The sequence below is a fragment of the Prionailurus viverrinus genome, chromosome C1 (genome assembly GCF_022837055.1).
Source record: "Prionailurus viverrinus isolate Anna chromosome C1, UM_Priviv_1.0, whole genome shotgun sequence".
Classification (NCBI taxonomy): domain Eukaryota; kingdom Metazoa; phylum Chordata; class Mammalia; order Carnivora; family Felidae; genus Prionailurus; species Prionailurus viverrinus.
This window is the reverse complement of record NC_062568.1, coordinates 152,219,724-152,243,342: the sequence shown is the minus strand read 5'-3', so window position 1 is coordinate 152,243,342 and position 23,619 is coordinate 152,219,724. Positions and strand designations below refer to the sequence as shown.

General features: G+C 40.0%; 1 protein-coding gene across 1 annotated transcript in view; it reads left to right on the top strand.

Moving 5' to 3' along the window:
* The window catches only part of TNNI3K (TNNI3 interacting kinase), a 310,813-nt gene that overhangs the window by 266,270 nt on the left and 20,924 nt on the right, over nt 1-23,619 (top strand). The gene's annotated exons all lie outside the window — the stretch shown is intronic.

The window sequence follows — 23,619 nt, the reverse complement described above, 5'->3', positions numbered from 1 at the left end:
CTTTACATATATTTCCCACCATTTACTTTTTCTTTGATGCCTTCTGGTAATTTCTTCAAATCTATCTTCCAGTTCACATAGTCTCTCGGTAACTGGATCTAACATGTTGTTCTATTCATTGCACTTCTATTTCAATTGATTTCTAATTTCTACTCCATATCTAGAAATTGTGTGTGTGTGTGTGACAATTTTGAAAGTCTCATGTTTCATCTACATTCTTTTAATTGATTATTTTCTTTCTTCAAACACATTTACTTTATACTCTATATCAGAATGTCTGATATTTCCCATCTCTAATCTCTACCATCTTTATAGTCTAATTCTGTAGTAGTTTGTTGTTTTTGCTAATTCTTACTCCTGGTTTCATCACATATTTAGACCTTTGTGTTTCTACTGTGAGCTCATCTTCCTTGGAACTTTATCTCTGGAAATTTTTTTGGCACTTATTTGGTGTACACGACATCACAGATGCTTTGTGTTTCTTCTTGCTAATCATATAGGTACACTAACCCCACAGAACCACTTTAAAACTTCAACTTACAGTTTTACATAAAACACATGTAGTACTATTTCTATTTAAAACTTGGGTCTTTGTGGACCGTGGATGGGACTTCTTAAGGTAAATGTTCCATTTTTAATTTTTTTTTTCATTTTATCCGGAGCCAAAGATGAAATAGGACACATATCCTCTGCTCTCTTTATGCAGGGTGGGTTTTATTTTTTCTGATTCACCCTGGGGTTGTCCTTTGAGGATTTTAGCTTTATACCAGTGTTTCTTATTTGATCTCCCACCTTGCTTGAGCCCAGGCTATGTTTTCCCCCCATGTGGTTCAACAAAATTCAAGCTTTAGATCAACAGGAATCGGTATCTTCGTAACCCTTACATTGACCTGGAAAATTTTGGCCAGTCACTTACTTTTTCATTGGTATCTACATTAACTGTAAATATCATGAGAGCATGAACTTCTCTTCTTTTTGATGCTGTCTCTCCAATACTTAGAACAGTGTCTGGCATATGGTAGGTGCTAAATACCCCTTTGTAGAATGAATGAATGAATGAATGATCATGATAGGTCTTCACAAACATTAACGCCATTTAATCCTCACAACAGTCTTATAAATAGGCCTCATGGTTTCCATTTTTTGGGTAAAACAACCTGAGACTCAAATGGTTTACGGAATTAGTATGAAACTAGATAGTGGGAAAATGGTAGTTAATTGCTGAACCTGGGCCTGCTGGTCGGGTTTCCATTACACCATGCTATCTCTGGATACTAAGCCTGACCAACATGTCTGAACCATCCGTAAGAAGCAGAAGCTTGTATCCTCTCATTTGAGCTTTCAGAGTCAGCAGCAGCAAGCTACCTACCTCTAAAGTTCTGCCAGCTCTAATGGAACATAGAGCACTCTGAGTCTACACAGCCAGTACAACGTGTGATGGAGGGAAATTGTCCCTTCTCACTCCCACTACCTCTGATACTAGCCACTTTACCTTGGCCTATGCCTGCTCATAACAGACCTTTATAATCAGCTGTCTGCACTGATATAGCCTAACATGAACACAGCAAAGTCCACATCTGCTGCCTCATCCACCAGCATGCCATGGCCTAACCCTGCCCTCTCTATTTTCTTTAATCATGTTTCTAAAAACAAGCCTGACTCCTTGGCCACATTTCAAAGGCACAAAAACCAATCAGAACATTAAAAAAGACAAACTCTTTCCTTCTAGACACCATGGGGCCAGTTTTGAGGATAACTCCACTTTACTGTGATTCCTTTATTGCATTATATACATTGCAAAACTAGACCTTTTTTTTTCATTTCTTCATTATATATTCTCTAGTACAGCAGTCAGTTGCATTCACTGTAATTTTTTTAAGGAATCTTTTAGCTGACATTTTGGGGCAACAAATAGCCTATCTAACAATGAGGGTTTCAAGAGTTTCATAACCTGGAAATGAAACACCACACTTTCTCACTCATAAACACAATCCTCTAGCCAATCCTAAATTGGAATAATTTTAAGATTTATAAATGTAAGGAATAATAGAAAGATATCATCTTTGATTTCAGAACTCTTATTAAAGATTGTTGGTTTAGCCACCTGGGTGGCTCAGTTGGTTAAGTGTCCAACTTCGGCCCAGGTCGTGATCTCGCGGTTGGTGAGTTCAAGCCCTGCGTTGGGCTCTCTGCTGTCAGCGCAGAGCCTGCTGCAGATCCTCTGTCTCCCTCTCTCTCTGCCCTTCCCCTGCCCCCTCTCTCCCTCTCTCAAAAATAAATAAACGTTAAAAAAATGCATGGCATCAAAGAATTTACAAAAGACCTCAGTGTGTATCAGAGCCTCAGAGCAGTATCTACCTCTCACTTCAGCAATGTCTTCTAAGTTTGTAGAAAGAGTTGTCTTGGCCAGTTCTATGGGCCTTGCTCACATTGTTTGTATGAGGACAGGAAGATGTTGCTTGCCTCATCTAGGGACAAGAAAACTTTTTTTCTCAGGATAGTTATCAGCCACAGGATGTGTAATTTTTGTGACATCCACTTGCTGAAGGTCAGTTATCAAGCTCATTAAGGGTCCACACTGAAAAAATATAAAAGCCAAAGAGAGCAGCTAGAATCTAAGCAAGTGCCATAATGCCTGTCAGTTGCCTTTTATCTCTTTCTTTTTAAGCTCAGATCTTTTTAAGGTGCCCATAAGTTTTTCTAATTAACAAAAGCAGAAAATTTCTTAATGCCACAGGGTATGGGGTCGAGAGAGAAAATATACGGCTATTCACGTTGATACGAGGGTGTGAAAGTACTCTGTATACCTCCTCATTATGTCCCCAAATGTCATCTAATAAGGAGGGAAGATTAAAGAAAGAGGAAGAAAGTGGAGAGGGCTTCTACGGGAAGTTAAAACTATTTCCTCGAAGGGCCAAACAACAAGCACAGCTGTTTATATTTACAAACCTCTTTACCACAGCCCTAGGTGCCCTACCCAGAAAGCACTACAGTGAAATAAGCAAACGATTCCCATGTGTACACATACACACAAAAAAAGTGGAAAGAAAACTATAAATTGATTGTTCATGCCCTCTGCATTTTATGCTACTGCTCTCCTACAAATCATCAGAACTGGAAATCGTCTGTGCTGCAATGTGATAGAGCTCTGTGTAAGAACTTCCTTTCAGCTGATGTGAACCTAGAGCAATCAATCGTATCAGTGGCTCTTGCCTACTTGCCTTGCTCTCTAGCGCCACCTAGCAATCAGTTGACAAACCACACGTGGGGCCTCCAGCCTGTCTGACTGCTGTACTGAGAGAGAGGCTTGGAGATTTCACACTGAACAAAGGCATTCAGCCTTAAAGTTAGGAGCCTGTGAAAAAATGTCAGCCCTTTCCTCCCGTTCCTTGACTTTTAAAACCACCCTAGGGTGGAAACAACGCTTTTCTATGAAAAATGTAAAAGAACACCAAACAAAACACTGTTCAGAAGAGGAAGTGATGAAAAACGGGAAATTAATAAAAGTGAAAATATGAGAAGCGCCCTATGTGTGTAGAATTGGCACCTTTTTATGAGTCTTAAGGACCTGAATGTATGGTCAGGCATAAAAGATTTACATGAAAAGAGCAAGCGAGTGACATATCTAGGTTACAACACGCACTTGAGAGAGAATGAGACGCAGCTCTCGCCGTGGCTGTTCTGATGCTGTATTTTCATGTTCTTTTCTGTCCTCCAGCACTGCCAGTTAGCAACCTAAAATGGGCTCCCTGGTAACCCAAAGGGCGAGCCTGAGTGCATTTCCCTCTTCGTGTTTTGTAATACTAATTAACTAATTCCCAGCCACGAGAAGGGAACCTGCAAAGATTCGCCAGAGGCAAACTGCTAAATAAATGGTGACAGATTTCTCAGTTTTCAATTAGATGAAATGACATATTGGGACAACGAATAGCCCAACTTTCTAATGATGAGCGTTTTATGAGTTTTTTTTTTTAATTATTCCTGGAAATGAAGAGAAACCCTGGCCCTTTCTCCATTCATAACCAAAACGAGGGCCCAGACCCACTCTTGGGTACACCAAAGCATACATCCTGCCTTTGGCGGGGACATTTGTTTAAGACCGAAAGTAAGACTTGGTCCAAAAAATGCTGCTTTTGAGACTGCTTCTGCTCTACTGAAATGTCTGACAGGCCACAGCACAGGGACCAAAGAGAACAACCGGCCTAATTAAATCTGTACAGGCAGCACTGAACGCTGTTCGCCAGCCGTGACTCCAGCGCTGGCCCCGCCCTGCCCCCTCCTGACTCCAGTGTTTGTGCTGCGAATCTCTTGCTAGCATGGCAACTGTTGCTATGTTTGCAGTAATAAGAAGTGGGTGATGCTGGTGTGTCTGTAATGATTCAGATACAAGAGCAATGATTTCTAAATGGATTTCTGAAGCAGCTCTTACAATGGCTGTGCACCATGTAACAGGTTTAATTCCTCCCAGACGTTTTTTCTTCTTTTCACTTTCAGCACCTTCCATGTGGACTAATTCTAACCCTCCTATAATGCAAAACTAGCAACATCCTTCCTTTTCCTTACTAGTATTGGAAACAAAGTTTATTGTTAAAGAAGACATTTCACAAGTTATTGTTTCTCATTATCTCCTTGGCAACTATGAGATTGAGTTTTTCTTGGTATGTAGGTAAGCAGCTAAAACAAACAAAAAAATTGTGGACCCAGACAAAAGAGAAGTCTTGTATTCACCAGAGTAGAAAGAAAAATCTCTACCATTAATATTTGTGATGTTAGCTGAGTATTTTCTATTAATGAGCAGATGTTTGAAAGGGCTCAATTGCAAAGAAGTACAAAAAATTCATTAGTGGATATATGTTTACCTTCCTGAATCCTCTTCCAAAGAATCAGAAAAAAAAAAAAAAAAAGGAAGGAAGGCAGGAAGAAAGAAATCTTCATTTTTTGGCCCAACCAAGCACCTATTTGCCAGCCAGTGTTAACTGCCCCCGCCCCTACTTATCACTGGATACCAGCACAGCCCACACCCTCGAGATAAGGCCTTGTTCCTTGATGGCAATATTAACATGGCCAAAAAAAGGGAGAAGAGAAGACACATTATGTGTTTTGATTACTTACTACCTGCCAGACACTACTGTGCCTTTTTTCTTCGTCAATCATATCACTGACTTATCACAACTCTTCTACAAGGTAGGCACTATCTGTCTGTATTCCACAAATGAGAAAACTGGAATACAGAAAGAATAAATAGTCTGCCAAGGCTTTGCACCTAGTAAACAGCAGGGCCAAGACTGAGCCTCGATCACTCTCACTGCAAAGCCCATGGTATCTCATCACTTCCTGAGCTGCCGTAATGTAAAACAGAGAGTTGCTCTCATACTGATCAGCTGTGTGGCATGGACAAGTCCCTTCCTTAGGAAACCCAAGGACCTGGGTTTCAGGATCCTCTTCTATCCTAATGCATGTGAACTGGACCCTTGCTACTCAAGGTGTGGCCCCCAGACCAGCAGCACAAACATCACCTAGAAGCTTGTCAGAAATTCAGACTCCCAAGCCCCACAGGGACCACCGAATCACAATCTGCATTTTAACATGACTTGTGAATGTACATTAAAATTTAACAAGCACAGGACTTACCTAACTCTGGGAACCTTTCTAGCTCTAGTATATTTGGAATGTTGTCCCCTCATCTCTATATTTCTAGATCCTACTCCTCTAAGCTTGCTTCACCTCTCCTTACAAACTTTCGTAATCCCATCTTTATGCTTGATAAAAAGATTTTTCTCTCTCTCGTAACAAAAGTTTCATTTACCTTAATTCTTACACTTTCTACTTAGTATCATGTCTATGTGTAGGTTCCTATGTGTAGGCAGAGCCATCCATGTGAAACAATTTTATACCTGTAATGCCAACTAGCATAGTACATTACACTAAAGAAAACATGTTGAAAGAAATGTTAAATAAATCATTATATGAATTTAGTTATAGAGATCATATAGTGCACTAATCATAAGATCCCTGTATTGTCCACTATGAATATTTCAAGGCAATCACCCTCCAAGAGTTCTATAAATACGGATCCAAAGAAGCGTGCAAATTGTACACGTAAGAGCAGTTTTCAAACTTCCTCACCCCACTCCTACCTTTTTAGCACACAAATACATTAAAGATTCAATTAAGACCAAGCTCAACTCCAAATTCTCTCTTCCAGGAAGTTTCCCTGGATGCCCTCAACTGGTTAGATACCCATCATGGATTGTTGCCATCTTAGCTTGTGCATACTTCATAGAAGCACAGAAACTATATTATAATCATATAATTATGTCAGCTGCCCCCCTACACACAGACACACACATACATCATACATTCCTCAAGGTCAGGAATTGTGTCTTTATTTGTGCATTCTTAATATTTATCACAATGTTTGGCATATAGTAAGTGGTAGGTATATGTATACTGAATGAATGAATGAATGAATCAGTCAATCAGTGCAAATGTTTTTACTCCAAAATATCATTTTTTTTGCTCCACATTAGGGTTTGTTGACACCAAGAATGTGGAGAAGCACTGTCTGTGGTGAGATTTAAGAGGTACTTGTTTTAGGGGCACCTGGGTGGCTCATTCAATTAAGCATCCAACTTCAGCCCAGATCATGATCTCAGGGGTCCTGGGTTCAAGGCCAATGCTAGGACTCTGCTCTCAGCATAGAGCCCACTTTAGATCCTCTGTCTCCCTTGCTCTCTGCCTGTCCTCCACTCGCTCACTTGCACTCTCTCTAAAAAATAAATATTTTTTGAAAGACTATAAGAGGTACTTGTTTTAGCCACAGTGACATTCTCTACCAATATGGCACTTTAATTTAGTGTCACGTGAGCTAGTTGTCTAGGCATATAAGCCCTGAGACTTAGGAACTCAATGGTCTTTGGGATACCAAAGTTTGAAAATTGAATCAGTGTTTGTTTCCTCTCTCAGTAAGTTAGTCATCCATTCATTCAATAAACATTTACAGAGTGCCTACATTGTGCCAGGAGTTTATAGGGATTGGGGATGTCAGGAAGAGTACATAGTATAATCTTTCTTTCCTTTCAGTAGTCTAGTCTTAAAAATATACCCCAAATGTATATATAATACAATATGATACATACAGTTAATGGGCAGGTGACTCTTGGGTCATGTGAACACAGAAGGAGGTATTACCAAGAATAAGGAGAGAGAGGCCATTCACTGGCCTCTAGGTGTGCACATCAGGTCACCCATTTGTCCTTCTCTGGAAAGAACAGTGAATTTGGGGAAGAAGAAGAACACTCCCTAGTAATGAATCTGTGCTAGGGAGGAGAAACACTGAAAACAGAATGGAAGAGGAGGAAAGTTGGTGGGGCACAGACTCACTAGTGGCGCATGGTAAATTTAAACAGGATTTACAGGAGAAAGTTATAAACAGAGAAATATCCAAGTGCACACAATCTCTTGAGCTCATATCATCCCTCAGAATGGTCTACTGTCTAGAAGGATCCTATGCTTTTACTCTCTATATATTTAAAAGGAAACTGGAGCAGGGAACATCTGGGTGACTATTTAATGATGAAATTCCCTGCCTGGGGTGAGAAATAGTTTTGTTAGAAAAGTGAAGTCACTAGTGCTGACCTCTACTATCTTGGACATAGGAAGCCAGCCCTTTTTCTTTTCTTTTCTTTATTTTTCTTTTCTTTTCTCTTTTTAAGTTTGTTTATTTATTTGTGTGTGTGTGTGTGTGTGTGTGTGTGTGTGAGAGAGAGAGAGAGAGAGAGAGCGCAAGGGAGGGACAGAGAGAGAGAGAGAGAGAGAATTCCAAACAGCCTCTGCACTGTCTGTACAGAGCCTGGACCGGGGTTCATGGGACTCACAAGGCTTGATACACGAACTGTGAGATCATGACCTGAGCCAAAATCAAGAGTGGGAGCTTAACTCACTGAGCCACCCAGGTGCCCCAGGGAGCCAGCCCTTTATTATGCTTTTAAAAAGGGAAAGCGAAAAGCCTTCAGGGACTATCAGATCTGTCTCTTGTAAAGATGGTGTCAGGATAAGGAATAGGCAGTGGGAAGGGAGAGAGATCATGTTCTTCCTCACCTAGTCAATACAACATTAGTTACCTAATATCTAATTAGTCAGATTTCAGCTAACACTAACGTATCAGGTAGGAAAGCTTTCAGCTGAAAGTAACAAACTCAATGATAGTTATTTAATAAAGCAGGAACTTGTTTTTCACACATAACAAGAAGTCTGGAAGAAGGTATTCATGGGCAATCGTTCTGCTGCTCCCTGGGCCATAGAATACCCAGGTTCATGTTCTCCCCTTCATCATGTTCAGCATATTGGTCTTTCTCATGTTTGTAGCTACATGGCCACAGAATGACCGCAATAGCTCCAGATAACATGTCTTCACTTAAAGCAGATGTAGGGGATGAGATATCACCTCACACCTGTCAGAATGGCTAAAATCAACAACACAAGAAACAACAGGTGTTGGTGAGAATGTGCAGAAAAAGGAACTTTTGTGCACTGTTGATGGAATGCAGATTGGTGCAGCCACTGTAGAAAACAATATGGAAGTTCTCAGAAAGTTTCTAAACATAGAACCACCCTACAATCCAGCAATTGCACCACTGGGTTTTTACCCAAGGAATACAAAAACACTAATTCAAAGGCATACATGCACCCCTATGTTTATTGCAGCATTCTTTACAATAGTCAAGCTATGGAAGCAGCCCAAGTGTCCATCCATAGATTAATGGATAAAGAATATGAGAAGACATGGTACATATACAATGGAATACTACTCAGCCACAAAAAAAGAATGAAATTTTGCCATTTGCAATGACACAAATGGAACCAGAGAGTATAGTGCTAAGCGAAACAAGTCAGAGAAAGACAAATACCATATGACTGCACTCATATGTAGAATTTAAAAAACAAAACAAATGAGCAAAGGGGGAAAAAGAGATAAACCCAAAAACAGATGCTTACTTATAGAGAACAAACTGATGGTTACCAAAAGGGAGGCGGATAGGAGGATGGGTTAAATAGGTGATGGGGGAGTAAGAAGTGCACTTGCTGTGATGAGCAGCAGGTGATGTATGGATGTGTTGAATCACTATGCTGTACAGCTGAAACTAATATTACACTGTATGTTAACTAACTGGAATTAAAATTAAAACTTAAAAAATAAATAAATAAAGTAGGCATAGGGGGCTAGTGTGTACTGGCATGTTTTTTTCTGTCCCATATCTTTTTAGCAGGAAATCAACAGCCTTCTGGGAATACTGACTGTGAGTTAGTGATTAGAACCTGGCCCAGAGAGGTGTCCTATGGAAGAATGGCTCAGGAGGAAGGGGATGATTTGCTGATAACAGAAGGGAGGGTTAGCACGCTACACTACAAAAGCACACGTATCTTAGAGCCAGAGATACCTGTGTTCAAACCCCAGTTCCAGACTAAGAACAGTGTGAACGTGGGCCTGAGTTTGCTAAAGTAGGGATCATGATATTCCCTTGGCTAGTTTTTGCAAGGATTGGAGAAAAGACATATAAAACAGTTAATATTATCCCTGGGAAATTTGTGTTGTTTTGTTTTAAACTAGAGTTAATTGTCCACTATTTTATAGTTCTACCCAGAGACAGATAAATACCTTTCTGAAACCGAGAAAGTCTATGTCTGCCTGGAGTTCAGAATCCTAATTCAGGCACTCTGTTCTCCTTGTTATCACTTATTCTCTTTGAGAGAGTAGGACATTCCCTTTTCTCATTAAATAGCAGCTTTACCCATAAATTTCTCATAGCTTCTCCTCACCTATCTACACTACTTGTTTGTCAAATTCAATAATGTTGACCATCCCCTCATTAGGTTGCCATTTGGATTAAAGTCAGTGTTTCTGGATGTTTTCTATCCAGCAGCTATTTCCATGAAAATGACAGAAATCAAGAGAAATTGCTTTCAAGGATTTCAATTTTTCTTTTTTTGTAGGCCTAGAAGGGAAAACTGTAGTTAATTGTGAATGTTCCTGCTAAATGCTAGTGTACTGTGTGAAAATGGAAAAGATTTAAAATGCTCGAGAAACAACAAATCTAAATATACAGGTTTTACCCCCAAAAAACATTTTTCATTCTAATAAAAAGCAATCCTTTATTATTCAAGGAAAGATGAGACTTACACTCTTATCTTCAATAATATTTTACCAAATCAGTCCAGAGAAGAAAAATGGAATCATAAAATAAATAAAATAGGGGTGCCTGTGGCTCAATCGGTTAAGCCTCCAACTCTTGATTTCAACTCAGGTCATGATCTCATGGTTCATGTGTTAGAGCCCCACAGCAGGCTCTGTGCTGACAGTGTGGATCCTGCTTGGGATTCTCTCTTTTCCTCTCTCTCTCTCTCTCTGTCCCTCCCCTACTCTCTTCTCTCTCTGTCTCAAAAAACAAATAAATAATTAATGACACGACACCATGTTAAGATGTTGGTTGTTGTTTTTGATGTATGATGTATGTTAAGGAAGAGAGTATTTGACTATGAAAGTTACCTATGAACTACTTTCTGATATTGAGTGATCTGAAGTTCCTATTTTTAAAACAAGTTTTCTGCTGCTTGTGTATTCTTTGGCTCTCTTTCTTTCTTTTTTAAAGTGTGGACAATTCTGAGTTTAAAGATTACTTTAGGAAAGTTGAACTACATTATTCACTTCCAGATTTTTACTTACTGAGTTCTTTACCACAAAAGACAATAAATTCCCATCCTTTTTTTTTAAATATCTAAATGGAAGGGGAAAAAAGAGATAATTGAAATATTATCAAGATTCTTCTATTTTTTTTTTTCAATTACTGCCCATTGAATTAGGCCAGCACCTTGAGCTATAATTTGTCGTAAAGTACAAAGATCTATGTGTTACGTCTATTTAAATAAATTCCTCTTTATCTTAGGGGACATATAGGAATGTGAACAGTATACAAAGTTTAATTGAATATGGCCAGAATTGGAAAGTTCATGGAAGTAATCAACTAGCTCACAAATATGCATTGAGCTCCTGCTAGGTACATAGGACTGTGTCTGGCCCCATCCAGAGAGCACCCTATATTTTGATAGCTAGTCTTATGTAAACATTCTTGGAAAACTGAATAAATTGTCTTTTGTTCTTTCCTCCCTCTTTTATCTTTTCCTTTTTTTCCTTTACTTAAAAGATTAACAATATTTTACATATAGGTGAGAAAAACCCGATGTGCATCATGTTCCCTTATTATTCTGGCCCCTTCATGTATTCTATTGCTACTGTTGATTCTATTGCTCTTTCTTTATGTTGTTCCATGGAGATTATTCATCTAACACTTACTAAGCATCTACCATGTGCCAGATCCTATAGTCAAGCAGTAGTCTTTGATGAAATTGCACTGGGGCATGAGTCTAAATTTCATGTGACTGAATGAGCATGACCTCTGCCCCTGGGTTTAGAATGGGTCATCAAAAAGACTCAGGTGGGTAGAGAAAATGTAGTGATGCAGATGAGACATGAGTGACATAGAAAAGCAGAGGTCCACCTTGAACCCAAGAACATTCTCTGGAACTGTGCAAACCAGGCTGCACTGCCGAGTGGTTCTTGTCACTCAGCTAATCTTGCATTGATGACACCGTGCACATGATTATGTTTTTGAGGCTGTCTCTTTAAATGGTGAGGAAAGGGAAATAAAGGTGTAAAGATCCTGGTGGAAGGAAGGAAGGAAGGAAGGAAGGAAGGAAGGAAGGAAGGAAGAAGGAGGGAGGGAAGGAAGGTTAGAGGAAGGGAGGGAGGGAGAAGGGGAGGGAGGAAGGGAAGAAGGATGGAAGGAAGGTAGGGGAGAGGAAAAAGAAAGGGAGAAAGAAATTAACTTCCCCAAAGGTTTCACAGCTTGTAGTTTGCTAATCTCTACATTGAAAGGTGGACGATGAAACTGAGACCTACTGAGTTAACTGCCCAGCGCCTCAGCCATATGCCTTATTCCTCTTTATATGCATCTCCACTCCTACACCGCTCCCATCTGCCTTCATCCTTAGTGCCTAGAATAGCATCTAGCACATGGTAGTTCCTCATCAAAAGTTCATTGATGACAGAACCAATACCTACCACTGACAGAGTGCTATTTATACTGTCCTGTCTTCCCTGTAGGGAGCTCATACTATGTTTTTCAAAATAGGACTCTACTGTGGCATGCCTCACTCCACATGGGGAACTTCTCTCTTAACAAGCATAGGACTGGGAAGACTGTGCAAGCACTCCAAGTTGGCCTTTTCTGTCTCTCCCCCAGGAAAATGGCTCACCATGGAAAAGCATAGATGACTTTTACCCTCTCGTGAGCATTACTCATGACAAGACACTTAAAAAGGAAACACTCTTGACTCTGTAAAGCTGATGCTAGTTTTGGATTGCTAACAGAGGCTTTGTCAAAGGATTTTGTTAGATCATCTGAGCGCACAGGTTGCTCAGAGTCAATGCTGTTTGGCTGGCCCGAGATCACAGAAGCACCTGAGATGAGGAATTGGTTGTGGACAAGGAACCGGCATGAGCCAGAGGGCTACACGTGCTTTTCTGATTCATTCACTCAGCTGACATTTACTGAGCACTTATAGTGGGATTTGGAAATGTACTTGACTGAAGCTCCATCCCTTCTCTCCATGAACACATTATTTTAATCTAGTGCACTAAGTGCACTTATCGGAGTGAGTCCATGGAAAGGTGGAGACACAGTGACACTGCTAGGAGTTGAGCTCCTGGTGGTGACTCTCTTGCCATGTTCCCTCAAGAGGAAAGGTTTGTTCAGTAGGCATATCCTTCTTCAGAATCCTCCACATCTGCAGAGAATTTTGCATTCTCACTACAAGAGTAATTCCTTTCCCGTCCTTCCTTCTTTCTTTTTTCTTCTCCTCCCTTTTTCCCTAAACCAAACCTAAGCAAGTCTACATTATCCAGAAGCAGCTGGTGCCACAATGTGGGAGTGTTAAATGTTTAACATCTTGTCACTTGTGAAACTGATGGAGTCATCCTTTTTGTTTCAGAGTTTCGTGTTTAGGGGTTGAAAAGCTAGATTGATGAGCATTACCAGAGAGAAATATTTTTTGAGAAGTTAGTGAAGCTGATGACACGTTACTTTACAGTTTAGTGAAATTCAGCAAATCTAATTCTATTATCCTGTCAAAGTTTCACAAAAGGGAGACCTGAAAGCATATTTAAGATGAATCTTTAACGATTTCAGAAGCCACAACCACATCTGCAAAAATCAGATGCATCTGGTGCTGACAGACCTTTGTTTTTTTATAGACTAAGAGGAGTAAATAATCTCCCAACAACTAATTAAGTTTAAATAAAGTTATCTTGGTGATTCAGTGCCTGCATTTTCTCCCTTAAAAAGACTGTCAAGCAGTAAACCATAACTACATTTTTTAATTCAAAGGCTTTACAGAGTTTACACAGCCACATTTACCCAGGCACACCAAAATGGAAGCTTCCTTTATGAATCAGAGTACAGAGCACTGGAATAGAGATTTTATAGAGCATTTAAAGCCAGGTCATTTAGGCCCTTGTTTATTTTCACAATCAAGTATGAGATATGGTCTAATAAATGCATTCTTGCCAAAATGTCAGGGGTAATTGTTTTAAAGCATTTACCCACAACTCTGTTTTATTTGAGGTTCACAAGCTGACAACCTGAAAGGGCTTTATGATCCTTTCAGCAGTTGGTGTAACTATATGCAAACTTGTACTGAAGTGTTCATTATTAAGTCCAAGAGAAGCATTGATGTAAAGGTTCATCTTAATAGAAATTGCTTTTCTTTCTCTCTGCTATTTAATAATCATTCATTAAAGAAATATAATTAAAGAAGTTATATTGAGAATTTACTATGCACTATACTTATATTATCTAACTTAATATTCCTAGCTACCTGCAAAGTAGATATTTTTATTTTGAAGATGGCAAAACTGGTCAAAACAGGAGTTGTGCCCTGAAATAGTCAGCAGGGAAGCTGGGGTTGACCCCAGTTGGACTAACCATAAAGCCCATATGTGCTGTTTCCAGAACAGCATAAGAAATTCTTGGGGGGAAGGGGGCAGGGGGAAGAAATTGTTTGCAATGCATTATGGCAGCAAAGTCAAGGCTGTGGTTTCAAATGTGAGGGGATGTCGTGGATTGAATTATGTCCCCCCAAAAAGACATGTTGAAGTCTTAACCCCCAGTACCTCAAACTGTGGCCTTACTTGGAGCTAGAGTTGTTGCAGATGTAATAAGATGAGGTCATACTGGAGTAAGGTGGGCCCTTAATCCAATATGAGTTGTGTTCTTCTCAGAAGAGAGAGAGATAATGGAGGTGGAGGTGATGGCATCTACAAGCCAGGAACATTGAGAATTGCTAGCTGTCTCCAGAAGCTAGAGACAGGCATTGAACAGATTCTCCGTCAGAGCTTTCAGAAAGAACCAACCTTGATTTTGGACTTCTGGCTTCCAGAACTGTGAAAAAATAAATTTCTGTTGTTTTAAGATGCCCAGATTGTGGAACTTTGTTATAGCAGCCCTAGGAAATGAACACAGGGATGATATTTACTGAGCACAGAAAGAAAACAAGCCCGAGACCTGATGTTAGTTAGGCTGATGCCCTATGTGAGGAATAACAGTCACTTGTAATTTTCCCTTCATCATTTGTGGTTCTACGAAAACCCACACCATACCAAATGAGATTTGAAAGCCATTTTTTTTGGTGTCTTCTCAGAAAGAAAAAATATATGACTAGCCAAAGTTATGATTAAATTCTAATATTTTATACTACCCATATGTGTCACAAGGACACTGGGAGACAATGTGCTCTCTGAGGTCTCATTGGGGTCTCTTTGATGGTTGCTGTTGGCAACCAGTTCTACAAGAGGCACAAGTGAAGGCCTAATTAGGGCAGGAGTCAGGAAGAAATTGCAGGTAATTGAGGCCAAACACAACTGAGGTCTGGGCAGGTGACTGACATCTGATGTAGTCAAACTAAGGAGATCAAGGTTTTAGGCGGGCAGAGATAACAGGTGAGGGCTGGAGACAGATCACTGATGGAAATAATTAAAAGCTGGATCTGACAAGGACATTCAAGCTAGGTCAAACAATAAGTGTGATGGAATCTAAGATAAGTCTGAGGTTTTCATCTCCAGAATCCTAGTCTTCCTCAATTGGTGCTTACCTTGAACTGAAGATCTTCAGTTGTTAAAAGGACTATACGTACCCATGCCAGCCTAATGCCCTGTAGAGCCAGGTTACCTCCCTTATTCTCTCAAAATGCTGACTCAGTTGAGAAGGAGAAATTTACCTTCTGTGGAGAATATAAATAGAGAATAGCACTATTGGCTTAAGAGGCTCACTGGAACAGGGCACCTGGGTGGCTCAGTTGGATATGCGTCCAACTCCTGGTTTGGGCGCAGGTCATGATCTCACAGTTGGTAGTTTGAGCCCAAATCTGGCTCTGTGCTGACAGCGTGGAGTCTGCTTGGGATTCTTTCTCTCCCTCTCTCTCTCTCTGCCCCTCTCCTACTTGCTCTCTCTCTCTCTCTCAAAAATAAATAAATAAACTTAACAACAACAACAACAACAACAAATGAGCCTCACTGGAGAGGTGGGAGAGATCATCCACTTACTGATAAAATCATCCTCTGGGGATCTTTGAGCAGGAAATGTTGCTGAGAATGTGAATCTGAAATGTAAATCCTTCACATCTATAATTTTATTGATGATAACTTGGACATTTCAAGATTTTAAAAAATCTGGCTATTTCTTTTTGTTCTGAATTTTCCCATTAGCCAGAAAAAAAATTAGCTAATGTTGAAAACTAGTTAATGAATGCTGCTATCCACTCATTCATTCATTCATTTGTTCAAGCATTACTTACTAGAATAGGGAGAGGGTTCCAAGTTTCCGGATGTTTTACTAAATGCTGAAAATAAAGGCAAAAATAAGAAATGGTTCTTGACTAAAGATGACAAAGGTCTAGGCAGGAAGCAATTATCAAATCCATACAGTATGATGCAGGAAATGCCTATAATCAAGACAGAGAGTCCCTGTAGTGTGGGGCTTATGTGAGGGTACTGTGACAAAGAAATTCACTGGGGGTGGGACCTATCCATATAAGGTGGAGAGCACCTGGAGATGAGGCTGGAGGAGTAGACCGGGTCTGCTGCTAGGGACCTGGGCCATGGGACCTCAGCAGTAGGTGGCATGGTCACCCTTATTTTATACGAAGGTCATTTTCACAACTTTGCTCTGGCTTGGAGAAGGAAAGGGGCTGCCTGGTAATAGAGTAAATCAGTTACAGTATTGTTAGATACAGGCTTTAGTCAAAACCTCACTAGGTTCAAAAGAGAAATGATAAGCCATGGAGAGTGTTACAGATTACAAGTGATACCATGATATCTACTTCATATATGGAGAAGGCATTGCTATTCCTCATCACCAATTCAAACATTTTATTTCTCCAGCGGTAGTAATGGATGCACCCTCATACATCCACTTGATCCAACCCTTATTATCACAGCTTAAGGCAGATAATTTCTGGGATTTTCCAGTGTCCAAACATTCTACATGGATGATATGTCCTTATTGATAATTCACACAAATGATCTCAGGAATTGCTAACCACCCAACAGACAATACTTTCTCTAGCATCCTTTCCCCAGATGTGACAGAAGTCTAAAAGAAATATTTATAGTGCCTTTTCCCATTAGCAGAATTGAAGAAACGCTGACAACAATTAAAAATAAAACAGATACACCATTGTCCCCAGTCCCCAGATCTGTTGATGAAGATTATGTATAGCTTTTCCCCCTTTTGGCAAACGGGATTCATTAATATTTATCAGAGGAATCATTTTCAACACCTGTGAGAACTTTCTGTGTGCAATGTATCTGTAGAGGTAATTCTTTTAAAGGAGGTTAATGACATTAATCCCATTTTACAGATGGGAATAAAAGCAACTGGTTTATCATATTTTCTCAGGTCAGATAGTAAATCAATGTCTCATTAACATTCATTAGAATTTTCACTGCATTCAATTTCAAACTAAGCTCCTTCCCTGAGGCACTTAATTATTATCAAGAATTTTCTGGCATTCGCTCCTCACTGATTCAAACAGTTGAACCCATATATGAGCAAGGCACTGTGCTAGTGATCTAAGACCTGCCTGGAATGATGAGTGTGTCAACTGAGCCAGACTATGGAAATTAGTTTAGGGTCAGTGCAGGGGTAGTCTTTAATAACAATAGTAATAGTGATATTTATGGAGGGTTCCATATGTGTAAGCCTTGTATTGAGCATTATATATCATCTGCTACTTATAACTCATAGCAGCAATCTCAGTTAGACCCCCATTTTTAAAATGAGGAAACTGAAACCTAGAGAGAAACTTGTGTAAAGAACACAACGAGTAAACAGAAAGAAGATTTAAGGGGTGCCTGGGTGGCTCAATTGGTTGAGCATTCAACTCTTGATTTCAGCTCAGATCATCATGTCACAATTCCTATTGAGCCCCACATCAGGCTCTGTGCTGACAGCACAGGACCTACTTGGGATTCTCTCTGTCCCTCTTGCTCTGACTCTCTCTCTCTCAAAATAAATAAATAAACATTTAAAAAATAATAAAGCGTATTTGAGACTAAGCCATCTGAAGCCAGAGTTCATGGTCTTAATCACTAAGCCAATGGTTCTCAAATTTTCATATGCATCAGAATCACCTAAAAGTCTTTTTTTTTTTTTTTTTTTTCAGCATAGATTTCTGGGTCTCCTCCCAGAGTTTTTGTTTGGGTAGGTGTGATGCAGAGTTAAAACTCTGCATTTTTTTTTCATCTTTTTAATTTATTTATTTAAATTTTAGTTAGTTAACATACAGTGCAATATTAGTTTCAGGAGTAGAATATAGTGATTTATCACTTACATATTACACTCAGCACTCATCACAAGTGCCTTCCTTAATACCCATCACCCATCTAGCCCATCTCCCTCCATCAACCCTCAGTTTGTTCTCTATCATTAGTCATCTTTTTTTTTATTTTATTTTTTCTAATTTACATCCAAATTAGTTAGAATATAGTACAACAATGATTTCAGGAGTATATTCCTTAATGCCCTTACCCATTTAGCCCACTGCCCCTCCCACAACCCCTCCAGTAACCCTCTGTTTGTTCTCCGTATTTAAGAGTCTCTCATGTTTTGTCCCCCTCCCTGTTTTTATATTATTTTTGTTTCCCTTCCCCTACGTTCATCTGTAAAACTCTGCATTTCTAACCAGTTCCCAGGGGATGCTGAGGCAGATACCACACTTTGAGAACCACTGCTCTGAGACTTAATGTAATCATATTTGACCATGTTCAGCATCAAATAGTGGACAAATAGTGGGAAGCCACTCAAAGTTTTTGAGCAAGTGGTGACCTAGTCAGAGTTCTTCTTGGAAAATATGAATCTGGAAGCTATGTGTAGGTGATAGAAGACAGGTGGTAGGTCAAGAGGTTCCCAGTGAGAGTAAGGAGAAACAGAGTCAGTAAGAGATGTTGGGAAATATTGGCCTGGTGGAGTGGACACAGAGGATTTGAGGATTGCGAATAAAGGGGTCATCATAGGTGACCCTCTACTTTTTGGTCAGGGTAGCTAGAAGAATTGTTGAGCCCTTAATAGGAATTGAGAGGACAGAAGGGAATTCTGCCTTCTTAGGTACTTTATCTCCTGCTTCCACATAGCTTCCTGCTATTTGTTGCCTTTATTTTTTGTGTATATTTCCACAGCCTTTTTATTATTCCTCTTTACCTACAGGACCCGGTGTATCCTAAGGGCAGCTATAGATTCTTTTTTTTTTTAACTGAAAGAAAATTGTTTTTAATGTTTATTATTGAGAGAGAGAGAGAGAGAGAGGGAGAGAGAGAGAGAGAGGAGGAAGGGCAGAGAGAGATAGAGACACAGAATCCGAAGCAGGCTCCAGGCTCTGAGCTGTCAGCACAGAGCCCAACATGGGGCTTGAACCCACAAACCATGAGATCATGACCTGAGCCAAAGTCGGACACTTAACCAACTGAGCCACCCAGGCACCCCAGGGAAGCTACAGATTCTTGTTCTCTTCTGAGATGCGGTTCTTATCCCCAGAGGACTTTTGATTCTCTTGCTTCTACATCATCTCCTCCTTTTAAGCTCTGCTTGAAGGTCTTAGTGGATTCTACTAATCATGACTAAGTTTCTGGTTTCTGTTTTACCAGAAGCCCACCTGGGGAGCTTGCTGTCAGCGATGGAGGCCTCTTAACCCATCATAAATGGTGTTCAAAACAATATCTGTTTTTTAAGTTCAAAATTATTGTACTGATTTTTTTTGGTCTCACATTTTGCTTTTATGTAATTTCTTTTCCATAAGTAAAGGATGCATTTTTAAAACACCATTTACAAATATGCATCCTTGAGAAAGCATTTAGTCTTCAATTTCAAACAAATTACCCTACCTTAAAAGTACAATTTTTAAAAGTCCTTAGATTGATTTTTTATAAACTAAAATAATAGGGAAGCTACTGTAATAGAAAACTTCTGAGAATCTCTTTATTAAGTAAATAGTTTTACCCAACAATCCCACAGAATGTATCTTTAAAAGAAATTTCTGTTTTATACATGGAATTTTCCTAAAGTGAGGAAGGTATCCATAATGAGGATACATTATGGCTGAGATAAACCAAAGGTTAACATTTAGAATGTTCACCATTGTATTGTAAAATATTTGTTACCTACGCCTTGATTATGAATGACAGTTCTTTTTTTTTTCTTCAAAACATTGACTGAACTAGGTTCAGAATAGGTTGTTAGTATGAAAATGTAAATGCATGTCATTTAAATACATTCACAGAATTCATGTGACCTTGCCTCCTACTTTTCTTAAAAATTTGAGACCATCTGGGGTGCCTGGGTAGCTCAGCTGGTTAAGCATCCAACTCTTGATCTCAGCTCAGATCATGATCTCACAGTTCTTGAGATCGAGCCCTGCATCAGGCTCTGCCCTGAGAGTGAGGAGCCTGCTTGAGGTTCTTTCTCTCACCCTTTCTTTCTCTGCCACTGCTCAACTCATGCTCACTCTCTCTCTCTCTCAAAATAAATAAATAGACTTCAAAAACCAATTGCGACCATCTCCCACGATTGCCACCAACTTTCCCCCTCAATCCCTCTAAACCTCTTTAAAAACTTCACAAATCCTCTTCTGTTTACCTTCAGATAGAGAAATAGTGCTTCTCCTTTTGATTCTGGCCCCTCCCTTTGCCCCAGATCTTTCCCCATCCATACACGGACTCTGATAAATTCCTCTGCCTCTGGCTCTTTCTTCCTCTGTCCCTACTTGTCTCCTTCAAACTTCTCTCTGCCTCCTGTCCTTTGACACCAAAATGTATGTCTTGCAACTTTAAAAAGGCAACAACCTTATTGTTCTGCCTCCGGTGTTTATATACTGATAGCTAAAGAGAGGGAAGAAGGGAGGGAGCCCTGGAATAAATTAAGAGGTAGGGAGTTTTGGTCCACTTGGGGGTGACAATGGAGTCCCCTCTGAATTGTAACACGTTTAAGCAACTGAGTTGGGGGACTTGAAATCAGGCTAACAGAAAACAGGATTCTGACTCTACACTTAGACCTGGAAGTTCCATGTGGACTTGATTCATCTTGGGATACTTGCTTGAAGCTTTAATTCCCTCAGTTGTGAATAATGGCAATATGGGAGCAGAGGTAAAGGGAAGCTTGAGTAGTCCCTAGTGTTCCCTATGGCAGTGTTGAGGTCCCATCTACGAGAGCACAGATCCACTTTCTCTATGCTCTGGGCACCCCGGCTGGACAGTGTTCTTACAAGTATTTCTCCTTTGGGCAAGAGCTCAACAACCAGCTTTAATCCCAGAACATTTTTAGAAAGTGTCCTAAATGTCCTCTCTCTGTCACTATGGGGGTTTGCAGAGGGGGGGATTCTGATACATCTATATGGAGGCTGTGTATAGCAGTGACAAGGAGCACATTCTTATGGCCCTACTGGCTGCATTCATATTCTGGCAATGCCTTTCCTATATGTTATGTTGGCCAAACTAATTAAACTCTTTCCATGTGTTTCCTTACCTATAAAACAAGGAAAGTAATAGTACTTACTTCATGATTACTGTGAAGATTAAGTGAAACAATGTCCATAAACCTTAAAACAATGTCTGGCACATAGTTACTGCTCAATAAGTGTTAGCTATTATAGAAAATCTGTATTCCAACACAATAAATTTCTATCTAATCATATACATACACACACGCACACACATATTTTATATTAAATGCTATTTTCATAAAGCTTTTTTCATTTTTTTCTTTCTTTCTTCTTTTATTTAGCAAATAATTGGTAAGGACCCACTATCTTCCAGGCATGGGGCATACAGTGGTCAGCAAAGTGGACTCATCCCTGCCCTCACAGAGTTGTTGAACAGGCCATTTAGCAAAGCATTATAAACTTTATGATAAGAGGGGCACAGGGTTTAACAGGCAAATGCATGATTGAATAAATTGTGAATGGATGTTTCTAGTTATTTCTACATAGATATTAAGGTTTCGATCCTGAAAGTTAAGTAGAAATTTCTTTCAAACCCATGCCATTTCTGCTATGACTCGTAACTACTCCAAAGCCCAGGGTGATTGTGGGTTTGCATCCGACCATTGTTAATCTCCTAAACAGGTAGCTGGGATCCAGGTAGAGCAGAGAAATCCAGATGAAGGAGATCTATCAATATCCTTCCAAAGATAGATCTTAGGAAGTAATTACTGTCTGCCTTAGTTCCCACCCTTCTCACTTTTCCAGCTCTCTCATGCTGAGATTCACTGGCTGGGGATTGTTCTTTTTAAAAATCTGGTTCAGGCTCTATTGGAAGCTTAACATAGCAGGTGAAGCATTCAGGCCGTGATGGATCAGAGCCAGACACAAATAGGAGGCTTGGACTCAAGGGCTTCAAAGAGAGACATTTAGGGCAGTTCTGTGCTTGGAGCTGCTGCTGCTTGCACTTGCGAGGAGCCAGAATCCAAAGGACACAGCTGCTGCAAATGTGCAGGAATAAAGGGACCGTGTTCCTCGCGTTCCTATGGGGACCTGGGCAGCTCGGCTTACCCACTCCCTTAACACGGTTTCCATTCAGCCTGGCATCTTATATTAAAAGGTAGACCAAGGGGTACACTTCCAGAGTCGTGCTTGGGGGATAGTTGTAGTGGGCGTTGCATGACTAATTCCTCCAATGTAGTATGGAAGACTTAACTCCTCAGGATACTATATATTTAAAACACAGCACAAGAAAGAGAGACTCTGACTCTCCCCCAAACATTCCAAAAATGTAGATCAGTTGTTTTCTTTCTTTTTTTTTTTAATTTTTTAAAATATTTATTTATTTTTGAAAGACAGAGAGACACAGTGTGAGCAGGGGAGGGGCAGAGAGAGACAGAGACAGAGTCTGAAGCAGGCTCCAGGCTCTGAGCTGTCAGCACAGAGCCCAACGTGGGGCTCGAACCCACAGGGCTTGAACTTGGGAGCCGTGAGATCATGACCTGAGCCAACCTGACCTATACTACATTGGTCACTCAACTGACTGAGCCACCCAGACATCCCTAGATCAGTTGTTTTCTAAGTCTCTAAAGTATGTGTGTGTGTGTGGGGGGGGGGGGGGTGCGTGCACACACCTGTGAGAAATGTCTAGGGAAGCAATCCCAGCATAACATTCATTTTCTGGTTGGAATATTGATTATGGATTCAAATCTAGTTTAAAAATTGGTGTTTTTTTCAGGTTCAAAATCCATTGTCTTTTTACCTTAGCCCCTGACTTTAGTGGAAACTTTGCCCATTTGCCTGTAGAGGGAAATCAGCACGAGACTGAATTCATAAAACTCAGCTTCTCATGGTCCAAAGCATCAATAGGTCCACGATCAGAAACCCAAATTTCTAACACCAAGCCCACTTCCACTGAAAATTGAAAAATCCAAATTACTAATGAAAGGAAAGAACCCCATGCATTCACTTCACTCCACAGATCACAAGACTTTCCGTGATATAGTGACACAGTAAAGCAGGATGTTCTGATTCTTCTCCTCCCTGTTAAGGCGAGCTCACTCACCTCAGGCAAAGCACCTAGCCTTTCTTTAGTTTCTTTAGTTTCTTCATGAAAATAATGATGCTAATAATAATAATAATACCCATCCCTCATGGTTGCTGGGAAGATTAAATGAGATTTTAAATATATATGTGGAATAAATATTCTAACACTTATGATGTTAAAAAGTGCTCTTATAAACATTATCTTAATTGACACTTCTGTGAAACATACGGCTTTGTAAAGTCATGTGTTATAGAATTGTGAGCGTGACATTCGCTATTCTCTAGGCCATCCATCTAAGAGAACAAGGCAGTTCTCCTAAGCCACAGTTCCAAAGGTATGGGTGCATATGGAGTTCTTGCTTTCACTAGAGAAGTGCTTTTGCTAAACTTTGGCATTGGGTGACAGCCCAACTGTGACCAGCCACAAACACAGTTGAGTAATTTTTTGCTACAGTGTCCACAAAGACTCCAGTGAATTCTTCTATGTGAAAAGTC